Source organism: Xenopus tropicalis, chromosome 9 (genome assembly GCF_000004195.4).
Source record: "Xenopus tropicalis strain Nigerian chromosome 9, UCB_Xtro_10.0, whole genome shotgun sequence".
NCBI classification, from domain to species: domain Eukaryota; kingdom Metazoa; phylum Chordata; class Amphibia; order Anura; family Pipidae; genus Xenopus; species Xenopus tropicalis.
The window spans coordinates 84,844,048-84,865,341 of record NC_030685.2 but is presented as its reverse complement, the minus strand read 5'-3'; the positions used below and the strand labels follow the sequence as shown (position 1 = coordinate 84,865,341).

The 21,294-nt window shown below is 46.8% G+C and overlaps 2 protein-coding genes across 2 annotated transcripts in view; both read left to right on the top strand.

Moving 5' to 3' along the window:
• Positions 1-21,294, top strand: part of LOC116407773 — an 880,143-nt gene that overhangs the window by 733,714 nt on the left and 125,135 nt on the right. The window lies entirely within an intron of this gene.
• myo10.2 (myosin 10, gene 2) overlaps positions 14,875-21,294 on the top strand; it is a 42,765-nt gene continuing 36,345 nt past the window's right edge. The window contains exon 1 of the mRNA XM_031893768.1: positions 14,875-14,901. The gene's annotated coding sequence lies outside the window, so the exon portion shown is untranslated. The remainder of the gene's footprint in view (positions 14,902-21,294) is intronic.

The following is a 21,294-nucleotide window of genomic DNA, read 5'->3' as shown; positions in this document are numbered from 1 at the left end:
ACTGTACTGTCTAAGGGAAACACTATGGCACCCCCTACCCATATGTATAAATACAAATATACAGAGAAGGAATGTTCTGGGCACACAATAAGCTGTGCCCCCATACTGTACTGTCTAAGGGAAACACTATGGCACCTCCTACCCATATGTATAAATACAAATATACAGAGAAGGAATGTTCTGGGCACACAATAAGCTGTACCCCCATACTGTACTGTCTAAGGGAAACACTATGGCACCCCCTACCCATATGTATAAATACAAATATACAGAGAAGGAATGTTCTGGGCACACAATAAGCTGTACCCCCATACTGTACTGTCTAAGGGAAACACTATGGCATTAACGGGGGCATAAATGAAGTTTATTCCATGGAACTCGCTAATTATACCAAAGTCATAATGAAAATCTACACTCGTTAATGAGGCCTTGCTGCCTTCATCAGTACAAAGTGAACGGAATGAGTTGCCAGAAGGAAGCTGCCATATTGGTTGTATAGGGGAGACACTTAACCCTTATTACTGTTTATTGGTCCCAGGTGGAGGAAAGTCCAGTCGCAGCATCATTGGAACTGGCTGAAATGACTGCCCAATGAGGACCAGCGTCACATAAGGCCGCACTCTCCTATTAAATTCTATGTTTTTAGACCTGGAAGGAAGACATTGAGATGAGAGTGAGAGGCGAGAGAGGCGAGAGAGGAGCGAGACAGTAATTGGATTCTTAGTCAGATGTGACGGCTGCAGAGAATCCCCCTTTGCATCACTGCTGGGAAGTGATAATGACTTTATGGGGCTCTAACACCCAGAGCGGTGGCTCATCACGGGGCACAATGTGCCCATTATGTACAACCCTGGCATTGTCTGTGCCCCCCCTGCCCCGGCGCACTCTCCGTCACGGATCTGTAACAACAAATTCCCCCTTGTTTATCAGCACTGGAGGCACAATATTTTGTTTGGGGCAGAATAATGGCTCCCTGTATCCAACGGGGCATTTCTATGGGCCACAGGGTCACTGTACAGAGTGTTCTGCTCATCAGCACCCAGAGAACATGCGCTTTCTCCATTTATACCGACATATATATCTATATATAGGCCATAGGAAGCAACATGGCAGCTCCCACCCGCATGTATTCATTCAAATAGTCACACTTCCATTATCCCCTGATACCCAGAGGGCAACCCCCTGGTTATGACACACAGGAAGGCATTTGACTTTGGCTCTGTGTTGTTGTGCACTGTGGGTCACCACTTCTGATATATGTATGTATGTATGTATAACTGTGTGTGTGTATGTATGTATAACTTTATCTACATAGTAACGTAGTAACATAGTAAGTTAGGTTGAAAAAAGACATAGGTCCATCACGTTCAACCATACTTTATAAAGCGCCACAAGAATACGCAGCGCTGTACAATCTTACACTATATAAAATTACACACAGGGAGGACAAGTGTTATAATAAACACAATAAATAAGTATAAATACACAGGGAGTAAGTGCCATTTGGTATGAGACACAGTAGGAAGGAGATCCCTGTCCCGTAGAGCTTACAATCTGAGTGAAGGCAAGGGGAAAAAGCCCTGCACTGGCAAACGCCCCATGGGCCCCAACCCGGAAGGATGCGCAGACAGCGATGCTCCATAATTGACAGTTACAGAGCAGGAGGCAGAGACACGTGTGGCTGGAGCGTGTCCCTTGGGGCCCCTCTAACAGGACTGGATGCATTAGTGAAATGGGGAGAAGGAATGGGAGGGGCTAGTGGGGGGGCAGGTGCCATTGGCTGAGACAGGGGCCCACAATAAGCTCTTGGGGAAGGGGGTAATTTCATTAGGTGTCTCTGTAAGGCTTTAATATTAGGCTTTCCCTTGTTGGACAATTGATTTATTGCTGTGTATGACTGCTGTCAGGGTGCCTGCATCTCAGCGCAAGAATAATGACTCCCCTATCATCTGAAATCAGCCGGCAAATAACCCATGTACGGATATTGGAATAGTATCCAAGGCAAACGGGGAGAGGGGCGAGATAAATGCAGAAATCTGGCGTATTATTCATCTCTATGCAAGTAGCGCCATTAATAGCTTCTCTGTTATACAGATAGATAGAACCTCAGCCATAAAGCAGGGCAGGACTGCTGCTTACAATGGGGGGATCAGATAGGATCTGTGCCACTGTGACAGAATGCTCTGTTATACAGATAGCTAGAATCTCAGCCATAAAGCAGGGCAGGACTGCTGCTTACAATGGGGGGATCAGATAGGATCTGTGCCACTGTGACAGAATGCTCTGTTATACAGATAGCTAGAATCTCAGCCATAAAGCAGGGCAGGACTGCTGCTTACAATGGGGGGATCAGATAGGATCTGTGCCACTGTGACAGAATGCTCTGTTATACAGATAGCTAGAATCTCAGCCATAAAGCAGGGCAGGACTGCTGCTTACAATGGGGGGATCAGATAGGATCTGTGCCACTGTGACAGAATGCTCTGTTATACAGATAGCTAGAATCTCAGCCATAAAGCAGGGCAGGACTGCTGCTTACAATGGGGGGGATCAGATAGGATCTGTGCCACTGTGACAGAATGCTCTGTTATACAGATAGCTAGAATCTCAGCCATAAAGCAGGGCAGGACTGCTGCTTACAATGGGGGGGGGGGGGGGATCAGATAGGGTCTGTGCCACTGTGACAGAATGCTCTGTTATACAGATAGCTAGAATCTCAGCCATAAAGCAGGGCAGGACTGCTGCTTACAATGGGGGGGGGATCAGATAGGATCTGTGCCACTGTGACAGAATGCTCTGTTATACAGATAGCTAGAATCTCAGCCATAAAGCAGGGCAGGACTGCTGCTTACAATGGGGGGGATAGGATCTGTGCCACTGTGACAGAATGCTCTGTTATACAGATAGCTAGAATCTCAGCCATAAAGCAGGGCAGGACTGCTGCTTACAATGGGGGGATCAGATAGGATCTGTGCCACTGTGACAGAATGCTCTGTTATACAGATAGCTAGAATCTCAGCCATAAAGCAGGGCAGGACTGCTGCTTACAATGGGGGGATCAGATAGGATCTGTGCCACTGTGACAGAATGCTCTGTTATACAGATAGCTAGAATCTCAGCCATAAAGCAGGGCAGGACTGCTGCTTACAATTGGGGGATCAGATAGGATCTGTGCCACTGTGACAGAATGCTCTGTTATACAGATAGCTAGAATCTCAGCCATAAAGCAGGGCAGGACTGCTGCTTACAATGGGGGGGATCAGATAGGATCTGTGCCACTGTGACAGAATGCTCTGTTATACAGATAGCTAGAATCTCAGCCATAAAGCAGGGCAGGACTGCTGCTTACAATGGGGGGATCAGATAGGATCTGTGCCACTGTGACAGAATGCTCTGTTATACAGATAGCTAGAATCTCAGCCATAAAGCAGGGCAGGACTGCTGCTTACAATGGGGGGGGATCAGATAGGATCTGTGCCACTGTGACAGAATGCTCTGTTATACAGATAGCTAGAATCTCAGCCATAAAGCAGGGCAGGACTGCTGCTTACAATGGGGGGATCAGATAGGATCTGTGCCACTGTGACAGAATGCTCTGTTATACAGATAGCTAGAATCTCAGCCATAAAGCAGGGCAGGACTGCTGTAAATGTAAATAATGTAAAACCTAATAATGCAAAAAAAGCTGTGACTTCCTAAATACGATACATAATTTTCTGGAAAAAAAAAAACCTAACCCCTTCACACCCGGGAAGCTGGGAAATCCTTGGCAGTTAATGAAAAGCTGGATCTGAAGAGGTTAAATCACAAGGCAACTAATTTTAGCCCAGAGGATAATTATGATCCAAACACCTGCCTGAAGCCACTAAATGTTACGGCCATTGTTACAACCTACTAATTGAGAGTTAATTACTGGGATTAGACGAACGGGGAGAGGAGCCAACGCGACCCACACTGGGACACTAAGGGTTAATAAAACTCCCAGCCTCCTTGTTTTACTGCCATAGTGCAAAACACAATCTTACTTACAGGTTCAAAGTAACAGGCACATCTGCCCCATAGCCCCCAACTGCCCTCCGCTAATGCCCCAGGGAGAAGGGCAGAGATGAGAGGATGGGAAGTGACAGAGAGCAGTGTAGGGTTACACTAATCCCATTTCTTATTCTCAAAGGGGGGGCGAATGTGCTGGGGGGGGGGAGAAAAGCCCCTTTGGCACCCTGCTTTGCCCTGATAGGGTTACTCCATCTTATCTGTTATCCCTGCCTTGTGTATCTGTCCAACCCAGCGCTCTCCTCCTCGGGGGGGCACGTAGGGCAGCTGTCCTGGGCCCCAATATATTCTTTCTTCTTTATTAGCCAGCGGGATCCCTGACTTACCCAACCAGTAGGAGAGATACGGTGATACTATAGCTTTATGTTCAGGGTTTTCCTAATATAAATCAGAAGAGTGTGGGAAAGTTCAGTAATGCACCACCTGCCCCTGGCTATATACTCACAGAGTGGGATAGCAGGTATAGTAGGGAGAGATGGTGCCTATAGTAGCAGTGGGGGGATAATAGCCTCTGGGAAGGGACTGGGGCTGTGGGATAGCAGGTATAGTAGGGAGAGATGGTGCCTATAGTAGCAGTGGGGGGATAATAGCCTCTGGGAAGGGACTGGGGCTGTTTGATAGCAGGTATAGTAGGGAGAGATGGTGCCTATAGTAGCAGTGGGGGGATAATAGCCTCTGGGAAGGGACTGGGGCTGTGGGATAGCAGGTATAGTAGGGAGAGATGGTGCCTATAGTAGCAGTGGGGGGATAATAGCCTCTGGGAAGGGACTGGGGCTGTGGGATAGCAGGTATAGTAGGGAGAGATGGTGCCTATAGTAGCAGTGGGGGGATAATAGCCTCTGGGAAGGGACTGGGGCTGTTTGATAGCAGGTATAGTAGGGAGAGATGGTGCCTATAGTAGCAGTGGGGGGATAATAGCCTCTGGGAAGGGACTGGGGCTGTGGGATAGCAGGTATAGTAGGGAGAGATGGTGCCTATAGTAGCAGTGGGGGGGATAATAGCCTCTGGGAAGGGACTGGGGCTGTGGGATAGCAGGTATAGTAGGGAGAGATGGTGCCTATAGTAGCAGTGGGGGAATAGCCTCTGGGAAGGGACTGGGGCTGTGGGATAGCAGGTATAGTAGGGAGAGATGGTGCCTATAGTAGCAGTGGGGGGATAATAGCCTCTGGGAAGGGACTGGGGCTGTGGGATAGCAGGTATAGTAGGGAGAGATGGTGCCTATAGTAGCAGTGGGGGGATAATAGCCTCTGGGAAGGGACTGGGGCTGTGGGATAGCAGGTATAGTAGGGAGAGATGGTGCCTATAGTAACAGTGGGGGGATAATAGCCTCTGGGAAGGGACTGGGGCTGTGGGATAGCAGGTATAGTAGGGAGAGATGGTGCCTATAGTAGCAGTGGGGGGATAATAGCCTCTGGGAAGGGACTGGGGCTGTGGGATAGCAGGTATAGTAGGGAGAGATGGTGCCTATAGTAGCAGTGGGGGGATAATAGCCTCTGGGAAGGGACTGGGGCTGTGGGATAGCAGGTATAGTAGGGAGAGATGGTGCCTATAGTAGCAGTGGGGGGATAATAGCCTCTGGGAAGGGACTGGGGCTGTGGGATAGCAGGTATAGTAGGGAGAGATGGTGCCTATAGTAGCAGTGGGGGGATGAGGCCAGTATATACTATACGTAGGTGTATATATTAGGGCTACTGATCTCTCGCTGTAGCAGATAAAACAAAATATAAGAATAAACAAATAATATTATTACCCCCCCCCCCCCGCTCCTGTTCAACTTCCCCACACTCTCTCACTGTAGAGCCCCCCCAGCCCCCTGGGTAGGACTAAATGCCATTGTGCCCATAGTGATGACACAGCAATTAAATATTGATGCCGCTTTTGTTCGATGACATTAAAAATCCTAAATGCCACCTTTGTTATTGGGGGGCCAGTGGGGGGCCTCAAAAGAAATTAATTTCATACAAATGGTTGTGCCATTAAGACTTAATTCCATAGGTAGCAATTAGGAATTGGGGGGGGGGGGAGCCCTCCAGCTGTTCTGGCACTACAGCCCCCCCCCCATTGTGAGAGTTGTAGTTGAACAATAGCAGAAAGCTCAGTGCAGCCAATAGTGCAGCACCCTGGCACCCTGCCCAGATGAGGCCCTGGTTACACAGTGGGTGCTGCTGTAGCTGTACAGGTTGCCCAGGGGCAAATACAAAAAAAATAATTTCTTAGCCAGTAAATCTGCTCAGTAACCATGGCAACCAATTAAGTGAACGAAAATATCTGAAAAAACATCATTAAAAAAAACTCCAACGTTTAACACGGCTCGGATTACTTCCATCTGCAAATGATGAATATTTCATGAAGAGGTTAACTTCCCCTTTAAAGTTATTGAACGGATTTGCTGATGCGCCCATTGCCTCTGAGGGAGAAGGTCCAGTCTATGTCGGAGGGGCGTGTCCATGAGCAAAGCCCCGCCTCTCCGTGGGAGGGGCCCGATGGGTGCAGCTGAGTTCAGTTAAAGCCCTTGGTCAATGCGGGATCGGTGAGTCGCAGGGCGACAGGAGCGCGGTGGATGCGATTCGGGGGGATATTATGAGAAGGGAACCCAGGGAGGCGGGGGTCCGGTCCGGCTGAAGGTGATGCCCCCCCAGTAATACGGGAGAACAAAGGACTGGCTGCGGGCAGGATTCCCAGCTGATTGGAGCCCCGGACTCCCCGGCAGCAGTCGGGCTGCGGCAGCCCCAGCATTGCGCTTCTGATGGGCTTTTCCCTTCCTGCGCTTTTCCCACCTGTGTGGCCCTTGTGTCTCTGGCACCACCTACAGGGCTGAGGGCATTCCAAGCGCAATACTTTCTGCCCAGTGGGTGCCAAGCTGACCTCCCAGGGGAGTCTCTGCACTTCCCCCCCCCCCCCCATCTCAACTTTTGGGGTGCTGTAAATCCTGTTCTCCCATCTGCCCTTGGAATACACCGAGTCCTGGATTATTATATGCTGGCTGCCCCCAGGGAGACATGGAGGAATATTTCAAAGAGGTAAGTGGCCATGGGGTGGGGGTTAAAGCAGTTGCTGCAGCGCTGGTCCCCTCTCTGGGGGCTTCGGTACTGGTCCAACACCCATAATGCACTGCTGCTGCTCTGACATCACTCTTAGTGGTGGGACCCTGGGGCCAGATGTGGAACCCCATCATTTATAGTCAAGCCTGAAGCTGTAAAACTACAACTCCCTGAAACCCTTACTGACTAACAGCAAATGATTGACAGCTTGCCTTACTATACACACTACAGATACTACCCATTGCCTTACTATACACACTACAGATTCTACCCATTGCCTTACTATACACACACACTACAGATTCTACCCATTGCCTTACTATACACACTACAGATTCTACCCATTGCCTTACTATACACACTACAGATACTACCCATTGCCTTACTATACACACACACTACAGATACTACCCATTGCCTTACTATACACACACACTACAGATTCTACCCATTGCCTTACTATACACACTACAGATTCTACCCATTGCCTTACTATACACACTACAGATACTACCCATTGCCTTACTATACACACACACTACAGATACTACCCATTGCCTTACTATACACACACACTACAGATTCTACCCATTGCCTTACTATACACACTACAGATTCTACCCATTGCCTTACTATACACACACACTACAGATTCTACCCATTGCCTTACTATACACACTACAGATTCTACCCATTGCCTTACTATACACACTACAGATTCTACCCATTGCCTTACTATACACACACACTACAGATTCTACCCATTGCCTTACTATACACACTACAGATTCTACCCATTGCCTTACTATACACACACACTACAGATTCTACCCATTGCCTTACTATACACACTACAGATTCTACCCATTGCCTTACTATACACACACACTACAGATTCTACCCATTGCCTTACTATACACACTACAGATTCTACCCATTGCCTTACTATACACACTACAGATTCTACCCATTGCCTTACTATACACACACACTACAGATACTACCCATTGCCTTACTATACACACACACTACAGATACTACCCATTGCCTTACTATACACACACACTACAGATACTACCCATTGCAGTGATACAATCTTGCCTTACTACTCAGTGGGGCACATCTGAGCTTCTTTGCTAAATAGCAGCCTAAAACTGCTTCACTGAATGATTCTACAAAGAGTGGGGCCCCTCTGCTTGCACCCAATTTAACCCTTTTCTTGCCAACCAATAACACATGAAATAACTGGGATTTCCATCTGACAGGGACCCAGTCTGCAGGAAGTTTGTATATCGCCCTCATGTTTGGGTGGGTGGGTACGTTGCCCTTCCAATGGGCTTCTGGTAGGGAGATTAGATTGTAAGCTCTGGGGCAGGAACCAATCCAATTGTACAAACATAGTGTAATATGTCTGTGCTATATAATTGCTGTGTAATTAATGAAAGGAAGAAAGGCAGAGGAGCCCAGGCAGCTGGGTGGGTAAGAGATGGGTGGGGTGGGAGAAGGGGTGGGAGAGAGGATGGGGGGGGGGATGCTGCGCCACACCCACCACATGCTGGAGAGGTCACATAAAGAACAGAGCGGACGTTCCGGTGTTGCCCCAGTTAGGGTTGCATTAGCCCAAAATCCCCCTATCAGTCTCTTGGGCAAGAGGGTTTCCTGGTGTGGGGGGGCAGAGTATTTCCTCCCACTGTCACTGGCCCCCGGGGGGGCAATAGGTGCAATTCTGCTCTTGCAACAATGAAACAAGCTTCCCAGAACCTCAATGAACCAGTGACAGAGGGGGGGCTGCACCCGCATGTATCTGTCCCCCCAATATGATCCTGGGGGTACAGGGACGTTCTATGTTTGCCTTTGTAAGATAGCAGCACTGTGGGTCCCTAGGGGGCAACTAATACTTGTTTGGGGGGTTTCCTTCCTCTCCATTTATGGTCACAGGATGCTGTAATGCCGAGTCGGATACACGTGTGTATCATACATATCAGTGCTCCCCATTCGTTACTAGCATACAACTCCCAGCATGCTCAGTAAGTACCCAATGGCCACTGCTTGTAGCGCCTTCACATGATCTGCTCTTGTAAAAATGTCTGGATTCCAGAAGGAAATACACTCAGTGCCCAAGAGCTTGCAATCTAATTCTTACAGTTATATTTCAATCCAGCATGTGTTGTGCTAGCTATATATATATATTATATATAATATATATATTGCTCGGCACCTGGGATTTTCCAGATAGGGGGTCTTTCTGCAATTTGGATCTCCTACCTTAAGTCTACTAAAAAATGATTTAAATAGTAATTAAACCCAATAGGGCTGTTCTGCCCCAATAAGGGGTAATTATATCTTAGTTGGGATCAAGTACAGGTACTGTTTTATTATTACAGAGAAAAAGGAATCATTTAACCATGAAATAAACCCAATAGGGCTGTTCTGCCCCAATAAGGGGTAATTATATCTTAGTTGGGATCAAGTACAGGTACTGTTTTATTATTACAGAGAAAAGGGAATCATTTAACCATTAAATAAACCCAATAGGGCTGTTCTGCCCCAATAAGGGGTAATTATATCTTAGTTGGGATCAAGTACAGGTACTGTTTTATTATTACAGAGAAAAGGGAATCATTTAACCATTAAATAAACCCAATAGGGCTGTTCTGCCCCCAATAAGGGGTAATTATATCTTAGTTGGGATCAAGTACAGGTACTGTTTTATTATTACAGAGAAAAGGGAATCATTTAACCATTAAATAAACCCAATAGGGCTGTTCTGCCCCAATAAGGGGTAATTATATCTTAGTTGGGATCAAGTACAGGTACTGTTTTATTATTACAGAGAAAAGGGAATCATTTAACCATGAAATAAACCCAATAGGGCTGTTCTGCCCCCAATAAGGGGTAATTTTATCTTAGTTGGGATCAAGTACAGGTACTGTTTTATTATTACAGAGAAAAGGGAATCATTTAACCATTAAATAAACCCAATAGGGCTGTTCTGCCCCAATAAGGGGTAATTATATCTTAGTTGGGATCAAGTACAGGTACTGTTTTATTATTACAGAGAAAAGGGAATCATTTAACCATTAAATAAACCCAATAGGGCTGTTCTGCCCCCAATAAGGGGTAATTATATCTTAGTTGGGATCAAGTACAGGTACTGTTTTATTATTACAGAGAAAAGGGAATCATTTAACCATTAAATAAACCCAATAGGGCTGTTCTGCCCCAATAAGGGGTAATTATATCTTAGTTGGGATCAAGTACAGGTACTGTTTTATTATTACAGAGAAAAGGGAATCATTTAACCATGAAATAAACCCAATAGGGCTGTTCTGCCCCCAATAAGGGGTAATTTTATCTTAGTTGGGATCAAGTACAGGTACTGTTTTATTATTACAGAGAAAAGGGAATCATTTAACCATTAAATAAACCCAATAGGGCTGTTCTGCCCCCAATAAGGGGTAATTATATCTTAGTTGGGATCAAGTACAGGTACTGTTTTATTATTACAGAGAAAAAGGAAATTATGTTGAAAAATTAGAATTATTTGCAGGCAGGTTAATTGGTTCCTGCTAAAATTGACCTTAGTGTATGTGAATAGATTGTAAGCTCTGATGGGAATGAGAGTGCTGGGGAATATATAAAGGGAGTGGATGGGGCCGGTTGCCCATAGGGGGACATGGTATGTACAAAGCATGGGAAAGTGTCGGAGTGAGACAGCTGAGTAAAGAATAGGAACCTCTTTTAAAGGCGCAGTCACTTTAAAGGACAAGTCGACCTATAAAGGAGTCACAGGTGCAGAAAGCAAACATTTCTATAGACTGAAGGGGGGAGCAGATCACATGATATTTTGCCTTGATATTGTACAGGGATAATAGCAAGCTGCTGGTCTAGAGGAACTACAATGCCCACCCTTCCCCTCCCCCACTATCCCCACCAGCGGAGAGAGGGAGTCTGGGAGTTCTCATTGCGCAGCAACTTGAACATCGCGGTTGCCATAGGAAATGACAGGTTGCAGCCCGGGAAGAGGGGACTGTAAATGAAAAATTCTTCCCTCCCCCAGAAGGCAGAAAGGGAAATATACTGTAAATCCAGGTTCCATAATGCATATTTTCCTTCATTTATAGAGCACCAACATGTTCCTGCCCAGTGAGCTTACAATCTAAGGTCCCTATCCCATTCCCATCAGCCCCTGCCCCAGTGAGCTTACAATCTAAGGTCCCTATCCCATTCCCATCAGCCCCTGCCCCAGTGAGCTTACAATCTAAGGTCCCTATCCCATTCCCATCAGTCCCTGCCCCAGTGAGCTTACAATCTAAGGTCCCTATCCCATTCCCATCAGCCCCTGCCCCAGTGAGCTTACAATCTAAGGTCCCTATCCCATTCCCATCAGCCCCTGCCCCAGTGAGCTTACAATCTAAGGTCCCTATCCCATTCCCATCAGCCCCTGCCCCAGTGAGCTTACAATCTAAGGTCCCAATCCCATTCCCATCAGTCCCTGCCCCAGTGAGCTTACAATCTAAGGTCCCTATCCCATTCCCATCAGTCCCTGCCCCAGTGAGCTTACAATCTAAGGTCCCAATCCCATTCCCATCAGTCCCTGCCCCAGTGAGCTTACAATCTAAGGTCCCTATCACATTCCCATCAATCCCTGCCCCAGTGAGCTTACAATCTAAGGTCCCTATCACATTCCCATCAGTCCCTGCCCCAGTGAGCTTACAATCTAAGGTCCCTATCACATTCCCATCAATCCCTGCCCCAGTGAGCTTACAATCTAAGGTCCCTATCACATTCCCATCAGTCCCTGCCCCAGTGAGCTTACAATCTAAGGTCCCTATCACATTCCCATCCGGACCTGCCCCAGTGAGCTTACAATCTAAGGTCCCTATCACATTCCCATCAGCCCCTGCCCCAGTGAGCTTACAATTTAAGGCCCCTATCACATTCCCATCAGCCCTTGCCCCAGTGAGCTTACAATCTAAGGTCCCTATCCCATTCCCATCAGTCCCTGCCCCAGTGAGCTTACAATCTAAGGTCCCTATCACATTCCCATCAGCCCCTGCCCCAGTGAGCTTACAATTTAAGGCCCCTATCACATTCCCATCAGCCCTTGCCCCAGTGAGCTTACAATCTAAGGTCCCTATCCCATTCCCATCAGTCCCTGCCCCAGTGAGCTTACAATCTAAGGTCCCTATCCCATTCCCATCAGCCCCTGCCCCAGTGAGCTTACAATTTAAGGCCCCTATCACATTCCCATCAGTCCCTGTCCCAGTGAGCTTACAATCTAAGGTCCCTATCCCATTCCCATCAGTCCCTGCCCCAGTGAGCTTACAATCTAAGGTCCCTATCCCTTTCCCATCAGTCGCTGCCCCAGTGAGTTTACAATCTAAGGTCCCTATCCCATTCCCATCAGTCCCTGCCCCAGTGAGCTTACAATCTAAGGTTCCTATCCCATTACCATCAGTCCCTGCCCCAGTGAGCTTACAATCTAAGGTCCCTATCCCATTCCCATCAGTCCCTGCCCCAGTGAGCTTACAATCTAAGGTCCCTATCCCATTCGCATCAGTCCCTGCCCCAGTGAGCTTACAATCTAAGGTCCCTATCACATTCCTATCAGTCCCTGCCCCAGTGAGCTTACAATCTAAGGTCCCTATCACATTCCTATCAGTCCCTGTCCCTGAGTTATACAGGGAACTCTGAGTATCACTCATGTATTATAAGGGATAATGTACCCCCTACTGTAAATGATAAGGATATTAGCAGTCACTGAGGGGTTCTGTGCCCATATAAAGGCACAGAGCTAAAGACCAGGGGGTGTTATGCATCTCCTGGTGACTTATTTTCATATTTTACTTCACTAAGTAACAGTAGAAGGATACATATCAGGGTGTATATCCTGTACATACTAAGTTGGGACCTATCCCCAGTGCAGTAAAGCATATCCGGGTAGGGTGCGACCTGCTGTTCCTGGACCCTATTATGTGCCTGTGCCCCCCACTGACTGAGGAATAACGTTCTGCTCCCCCACTTATCCCTGTTGGTTCCCCCAGTTCCTGCCCGTATTCCCTAATGGCCGGGAATGAATTGAGCGCTTCTCCCCGGGAAGGCGGCACTTTTGTTTCTGGCTGTCGTTATCAGAAGGCGCAGGGAATTAATTAAAGCTCATTGCGCGTCTGGCGACTGGCTCCGCTCTTTATATTCTGCCGGAAGACGTAAAAACCTTTTTTTGTTGGTGTCGGGCTAATAATAAGCCTCAGTGTATAATAGTGACAGAAAGGCCGATTGTCGGAGGCACAAAGGGGCCGGACGGGAGGCAGATATAAAGGCAGCGGCTTATTAAATGTATTGATATAAAGAATATGGTCAGATCCTCTGAGCCCAGAGATAAGAAGGAATGGGGGATAATAATAGCCAAGATGGGGGGTTATTGAACAACATCATGGGGTATTTACTACTAATGTCATAAATCTTCAGAGATACTGCTGTGTATTCAGGGTACAACAGGGTAACGCTCATTCATTGGCAGCTTCTGCAGTTGGATTATTTTATCCTCTCTTGCCTTACAATACACATTGTCCCACCGTCTCATTAACTCACTGATCATTCTCCCAACCCCCCATCTGCCTCTATTACCTACCCCTACTCAGGGGACCCAGCTGATGAATGGGTTAATAATTCGGGCCCATGCGGGACCCTTTTAGTAGTGTGGGACCCTGATATTTACTGATGGTGGCTCTGTGCACTAACACTAGCTTGCCTTACAATACACATTGTCCCGCCATCTCACTACCTCACTGATATTTCCCCCCCAACTGTGTCCCCCCATCTGCCTCTATTACCTACCCCTACTCAGGGGACCCAGCTGATGAATAGGTTAATAATTGTGACCCATGCGGGACCCTTTTAGTAGTGTGGGACCCTCATATTTACTGATGGTGGCTCTGTGCAACCCCAGCTACTAACACTAGCTTGCCTTACAATACACTTCTTACAGTTACAGCTTACTACGCACTCAATCCAAATCATCCTTTGTAAAAAATTCAGCCAAATGCTGAACCGAATCCGAATCCTGCTGGAAAAGGCAGAATCTTGGCCGAATCCCAAACGGAATCCTGGATTTTGTGCATCCCTAATCCAAATGGTACTTTCCTTTTCCCAGATCCATTCTTACCTTACTACACACCCTGCCCAACTGTGTCTATTTATCATCTATACACAGGTATAAATATAACAGAAGTGGCTGGAATTGTGTTGTTGGGCTTCCCCGCGGCACCGGGTGGGGGGGGGGTCCAAGTGTTTTGTTTTCCTGCCCCCACGCCGCTGCCCCCGAGCTCAGTGTTATTGCAGCCGGACCCTCCTGCCCTGTGCGAGGTCTATTTCTGGCGCAGTCGATACGCCTGACGGGTTTGGGCCGGGGCCCATTCTCCCATCATACAGTCACTAATACCCAGTCGCATTCCTGACTCAGCTGCTGTCCCAGGGTTTCCTGTACTTTGTGAGTCAACTTTATCGCTTCTCCGCCAGATCAGTAGCCGGTTACCCCCTGTGAGTTCAAATAGCCAAATATTTGGAATATTTGGGAAAGGGGTGGATTCCATTTATTAAGCATCCCACTGGGGGGTGGGGGTTAATATTAACCACTTGCCTGAAAGTATCATTCTGTGCAACTTCCCAATGTGCATTCATTACTACTGGGTTTAAACTTATGTCTAAATGTAATTATACATTATATACTTTGTTACACTACAGACCCACACTGACCTATCCACTCACATACAGACCCACACTTTTGTTTAACAGCGACTATGGGCAGGTAAGTGACTACAGTTAAGACTTACATATAATTAAATCAGATTACAATTTACTGAATCCCCCCCCATAGGGCCACAATTTGAATCCTTCCATTTATCTTATGACATCACTGCTGACATCATACATTAACATTCTGAGATCATAAATCAAGTAGATAAAACAATACAAAAACTTGGCTTTAGAAGGTATTGGCGGCGTTGGGGGGGGCGCTTATGTTCCCATACTGCAGGGCTGCGCTCCATACGCCACTTTCCTTTCCTCCCATCAAATCCATTTAAGGTGCAGTCAGTTCATGTTACAGTTAATGTCGGGGCCCTGGGAATTCCACTGTACGTGGCTGCAGCTTTACCAGTGATTTATAAATACCGGTGTATTCCCCCAGCCCTTCCTAACAGCGTGCCAATGTGATGGAAAGCAGATAATGAAATCTAATTGCCTCGTTATTCACCAGCCCCCCCCCCCACTGGGTGGTTATTACAAGTTACCTACTAATGCTATGGGGAGATGCATTAATGCACGGAATGTCTCTCTCACTTCCTTCCTTTGATATCGACATAATGGAGGGGAAGGATCTGACCTTCTGTACTCTAGCTAAGGATTCTGGGAGCTGTAGTACTGAGGCCCAAGCAGCCCAATAAATAGTGAGTGTCTGTGGCACCTTACAGCCCCCCTTGCATTCCCAGTACCCAGAGGCACAAACAGCCCCCCAGCCCAATAAATAGTGACTGTCTGTGGCACCTTACAGCCCCCCTGGCATTCCCAGTACCCAGAGGCACAAACAGCCCCCCAGCCCAATAAATAGTGACTGTCTGTGGCACCTTACAGCCCCCCTGGCATTCCCAGTACCCAGAGGCACAAACAGCCCCCCCAGCCCAATAAATAGTGACTGTCTGTGGCACCTTACAGCCCCCCTGGCATTCCCAGTACCCAGAGGCACAAACAGCCCCCCCCCCAGCCCAATAAATAGTGACTGTCTGTGGCACCTTACAGCCCCCCTGGCATTCCCAGTACCCAGAGGCACAAACAGCCCCCCCCCCAGCCCAATAAATAGTGACTGTCTGTGGCACCTTACAGCCCCCTGGCATTCCCAGTACCCAGAGGCACAAACAGCCCCCCCCCCAGCCCAATAAATAGTGACTGTCTGTGGCACCTTACAGCCCCCCTGGCATTCCCAGTACCCAGAGGCACAAACAGCCCCCCCCCCCAGCCCAATAAATAGTGACTGTCTGTGGCACCTTACAGCCCCCCTGGCATTCCCAGTACCCAGAGGCACAAACAGCCCCCCCCAGCCCAATAAATAGTGACTGTCTGTGGCACCTTACAGCCCCCCTGCATTCCCAGTACCCAGAGGCACAAACAGCCCCCCCAGCCCAATAAATAGTGACTGTCTGTGGCACCTTACAGCCCCCCTGGCATTCCCAGTACCCAGAGGCACAAACAGCCCCCCCCAGCCCAATAAATAGTGACTGTCTGTGGCACCTTACAGCCCCCCTGGCATTCCCAGTACCCAGAGGCACAAACAGCCCCCCCAGCCCAATAAATAGTGACTGTCTGTGGCACCTTACAGCCCCCCTGGCATTCCCAGTACCCAGAGGCACAAACAGCCCCCCCAGTCCAATAAATAGTGACTGTCTGTGGCACCTTACAGCCCCCCTGGCATTCCCAGTACCCAGAGGCACAAACAGCCCCCCCAGCCCAATAAATAGTGACTGTCTATGGCATCTTCCAGCAGCCCCTCTGGCCTTTGCCAGAACCCATATATTGCCTGGTGGGAGTTGTAGTTGAACAGCAGAGTCTGTGCATAGACCCCATGGTTCCTGAGGTCGGACCCTGTTGGATGCCGTTGCACATACGAAGCAGCTGCTTACAGATGGGGGGGATATGTTTAGCTAAGGGATTCTTTACATTCCACATTCTGACCCATTTCGTGCTAAAGGATCGTTACTCACCCAGACCCCCGCCGAGCGTCTGTCCCCTAATATTCAGGGGGCGAGTGCACGATTTGACCCCTCCTGCCCCCAGTTGTGCAAGTCTTGCCCAAGGCCCTGGGTAATGGAGAGGATGTATCAGTGATGAGATAACCGGATGCAGGGATGGGCCCCCCCTGTTACTGATACCAAGGGCCCAACTAGGGGGGGGGGGCCCACAATGTGGCTGTAGGGGCTTTACTGTCAGTAGTGGCAGTTTGTAGGGCAGGGCATTAGGCTGTGTCAGTATGAGGATAAAGCAAAATAGATGTATTGGAAGCAATAGGTTTTATCTTTACGCCTATAAGTAACATAGTAAGTTAGGTTGAAAAAAGACGTCCATCACGTTCAACCTTAATGCCTATATATAACCTGCCTAACTGCTAGTTGCCCCAGAGGAAGGCGAAAAACAATTAATAGCAATTATATATACCATTGCACATTTGTAATGAATGTATATTGCAAAGCTGCTTAGAATGATGTTTTCTTTTATTGGGCAAAAAATTACACTTGGTGTTGACTTGTCCTTCAAGTTTTATTCTCATTTCCCGGCCCAGCAGTTCTGCCATGACGGTGCTAGAAAGTGGGGCGTGTCTGTGCCCAGGTATTGGCGGCAGCATGAATCACATGGGGTGGATCAATGAGCCCCATTGGTTCAATCAGAGATGATTTAATGCTGAATCCGCACAAGGTGTCGGTCAATGGGAAGGATTTGGCGCTGTCGCCGGGGCAGCTATTGCCCTCTTGGTGCTTATAATGCAATATAGCAATGTCTCCCCCAGCAGCCAGTATATCTGTATCCAAAGCAGCGAGCTGATTGGCCGACTGGTGCTGATTCTGCTGGTGCTTTTTGTTCAGCAGCTCTCCTGTTTGGCATTTCAGCAGCTATCTGGTTGCTAGGGCCTTATTTACCCTAGAAACCAGGCTATGATTTGAATGAGAGGCTGGAATATGAATAGGCAAAGGACTGAATAGGAAGAAAAGAAAAAAAAAAAAAGGAATAATAACAATAAAATCATAAGCCTTAGAAAGGAAGACGTTTTTCATCTGCCGGGGTCAGTGACCCCCATATGAAAGCAAGAAAAAAGCAGAAAATGAAGGCGAATAACTACAAAACTTTAACAAATAAATAATGAAGACTAATTGCAAAGTTGCTAGGAATAGAAAGTTTTATATAAAATACTAGACGTTATCTTAAAGCTGTACCACCCTGTTACACGGACGTTGGCCAGCAGGGGGAGCTCACATACGTTTCTCTGCCTCTTATATCTCAATAACAAATATAATAGATTATCCGTTACACAGATTCTGTGATTTTGAGTCTTTGCTCAGATTTACAGACAGGAGGTCTCTATGATTCCACTGAACTGGTACCTCCCATTTGGTGATGTGGCCCATCCTCTTAATGACATCATCAGGTCGGGTCAAAGTTCATGAAACTGACCCAGGAAGGAAACATTCTGACCTGCTTATCACTAGGCCAAAGCAATCCCATAGTAGAACTTGTTTGTAAGAAAACAATTACTCAAACGCCCTAAAAATAAATTCTAAGGTGAATTTCCCCTTGAAAGTCTGGTGTCTGGTTCCAGGTGCTCTGAAAAAGCAGATGATTCTTATTTTTATGCTCAAGGTTTCGCTTCCCCTTTAAAGATCCCCTATAATAATTTCACTTCCCGGCACAGTTTGATTTCATTTGTGGGGGGGTTATTTTTACCCACAATCCCTAGCTTCTCTCAACTGGGCCTCTTTATACCACTGTGTAATGGCACATGGGGGATATTCCCAGCATTTTGGTAAAACCCCTAGAATCGCCCCTCCTTGTACCTGTATGGTACTTGCCTGGATCTTGCTGATGGAATGGCGTATCTGATTTTCACTTACACATTGTTGCTTCTATTTATGTTTCTATATAAGGTAAATGATACCCATAACAGCTTATTGTGTGCCCAGAACATTCCCTCTCTGTATATTTGTATTTATACATATAGGTAGGAGGTGCCATAGTGTTTCCCTTAGACAGTACAGTATGGAGGTACAGCTTATTGTGTGCCCAGAACATTCCTTCTCTGTATATTTGTATTTATACATATGGGTAGGAGGTGCCATAGTGTTTCCCTTAGACAGTACAGTATGGAGGTACAGCTTATTGTGTGCCCAGAACATTCCTTCTCTGTATATTTGTATTTATACATATAGGTAGGAGGTGCCATAGTGTTTCCCTTAGACAGTACAGTATGGGGGTGCAGCTTATTGTGTGCCCAGAACATTCCCTCTCTGTATATTTGTATTTATACATATGGGTAGGGGGTGCCATAGTGTTTCCCTTAGACAGTACAGTATGGGGGTACAGCTTATTGTGTGCCCAGAACATTCCTTCTCTGTATATTTGTATTTATACATATGGGTAGGGGGTGCCATAGTGTTTCCCTTAGACAGTACAGTATGGGGGTACAGCTTATTGTGTGCCCAGAACATTCCTTCTCTGTATATTTGTATTTATACATATGGGTAGGGGGTGCCATAGTGTTTCCCTTAGACAGTACAGTATGGGGGTACAGCTTATTGTGTGCCCAAAACATTCCTTCTCTGTAAATTTGTATTTATACATATGGGTAGGAGGTGCCATAGTGTTTCCCTTATTATAATAATATAGTAGTTTTATGTGCCCAGAACATTGGTATATATTATTATGGATGGATACTGCCATACTATTTTAAAGTAAATCTAGTTCCTATTAGTCATGCTTCCCCTTTAAATGTCAGGCTGTTTATCAGAGTTCTAACAAATATAGTGGAACGGTGTCTCTTCCCCAGCGACTTCCTTAAGGAAACTCATTATCCCTGAGTATTTGCTCCAGAAGTGTCAGATCCCTGTTTCCCAGTGTCAGTTCTGTTCTCACGTTGCTCTCAGCGTCCCACAAAGACTCCGAGGCAGCGGCAGCAGCTCAGATATAATGGATTCCAACTTCTACACACAGAGGGGTTCACATTCTGGAAATTCTCATGAGCCCCCCCGGAACTGAATGTCTTTGTTTTCTAAATGTAGTTACTCACCCCTAGTGAAAATGCGTTATATGTATAAATACAAATATACAGCGAAGGAATGTTCTGGGCACACAATAAGCTGTACCCCCATACTGTACTGTCTAAGGGAAACACTATGGCACCCCCTACCCATATGTATAAATACAAATATACAGCGAAGGAATGTTCTGGGCACACAATAAGCTGTACCCCCATACTGTACTGTCTAAGGGAAACACTATGGCACCCCCTACCCATATGAATAAATACAAATATACAGAGAAGGAATGTTCTGGGCACACAATAAGCTGTACCCCCATACTGTACTGTCTAAGGGAAACACTATGGCACCCCCTACCCATATGTATAAATACAAATATACAGAGAGGGAATGTTCTGGGCACACAATAAGCTGTACCCCCCATACTGTACTGTCTAAGGGAAACACTATGGCACCCCCTACCCATATGTATAAATACAAATATACAGAGAAGGAATGTTCTGGGCACACAATAAGCTGTACCCCCATACTGTACTGTCTAAGGGAAACACTATGGCACCCCCTACCCATATGTATAAATACAAATATACAGAGAAGGAATGTTCTGGGCACACAATAAGCTGTACCCCCATACTGTACTGTCTAAGGGAAACACTATGGCACCCCCTACCCATATGTATAAATACAAATATACAGAGAAGGAATGTTCTGGGCACACAATAAGCTGTACCCCCATACTGTAATGTCTAAGGGAAACACTATGGCACCCCCTACCCATATGTATAAATACAAATATACAGAGAAGGAATGTTCTGGGCACACAATAAGCTGTACCCCCATACTGTAATGTCTAAGGGAAACACTATGGCACCCCCTACCCATATGTATAAATACAAATATACAGAGAAGGAATGTTCTGGGCACACAATAAGCTGTACCCCCATACTGTACTGTCTAAGGGAAACACTATGGCACCCCCTACCCATATGTATAAATACAAATATACAGAGAAGGAATGTTCTGGGCACACAATAAGCTGTAAGTTATGGGACGGTGCAGTTACAGTCACATGGAACATGATCTTTCATTGCTGGGAAGAGGAGCAGCGTCACAGACAGTAACAGGCTGTTCTAGAAGGCAGACGTTTTGTTTAAATTCCACAAAAGCCTTAAAATACTTCAGAGCTAATGGATGTCTCTGAGAAATGGGAGGATGGAAAAGGAAAGGGTGATTGACCTTACTGTAAAGTCTGTGTCTGCACTGCCTCATACAGTGACAGTGTCCTGAGATTCTGCAGCAAAGAATCATTAATTTTATATTTTGTTACATACACTGCAGAGCTTTCTGTACTCAGCCATAAAGCAGGGCAGGACTGCTGCTTACAATGGGGGGGATCAGATAGG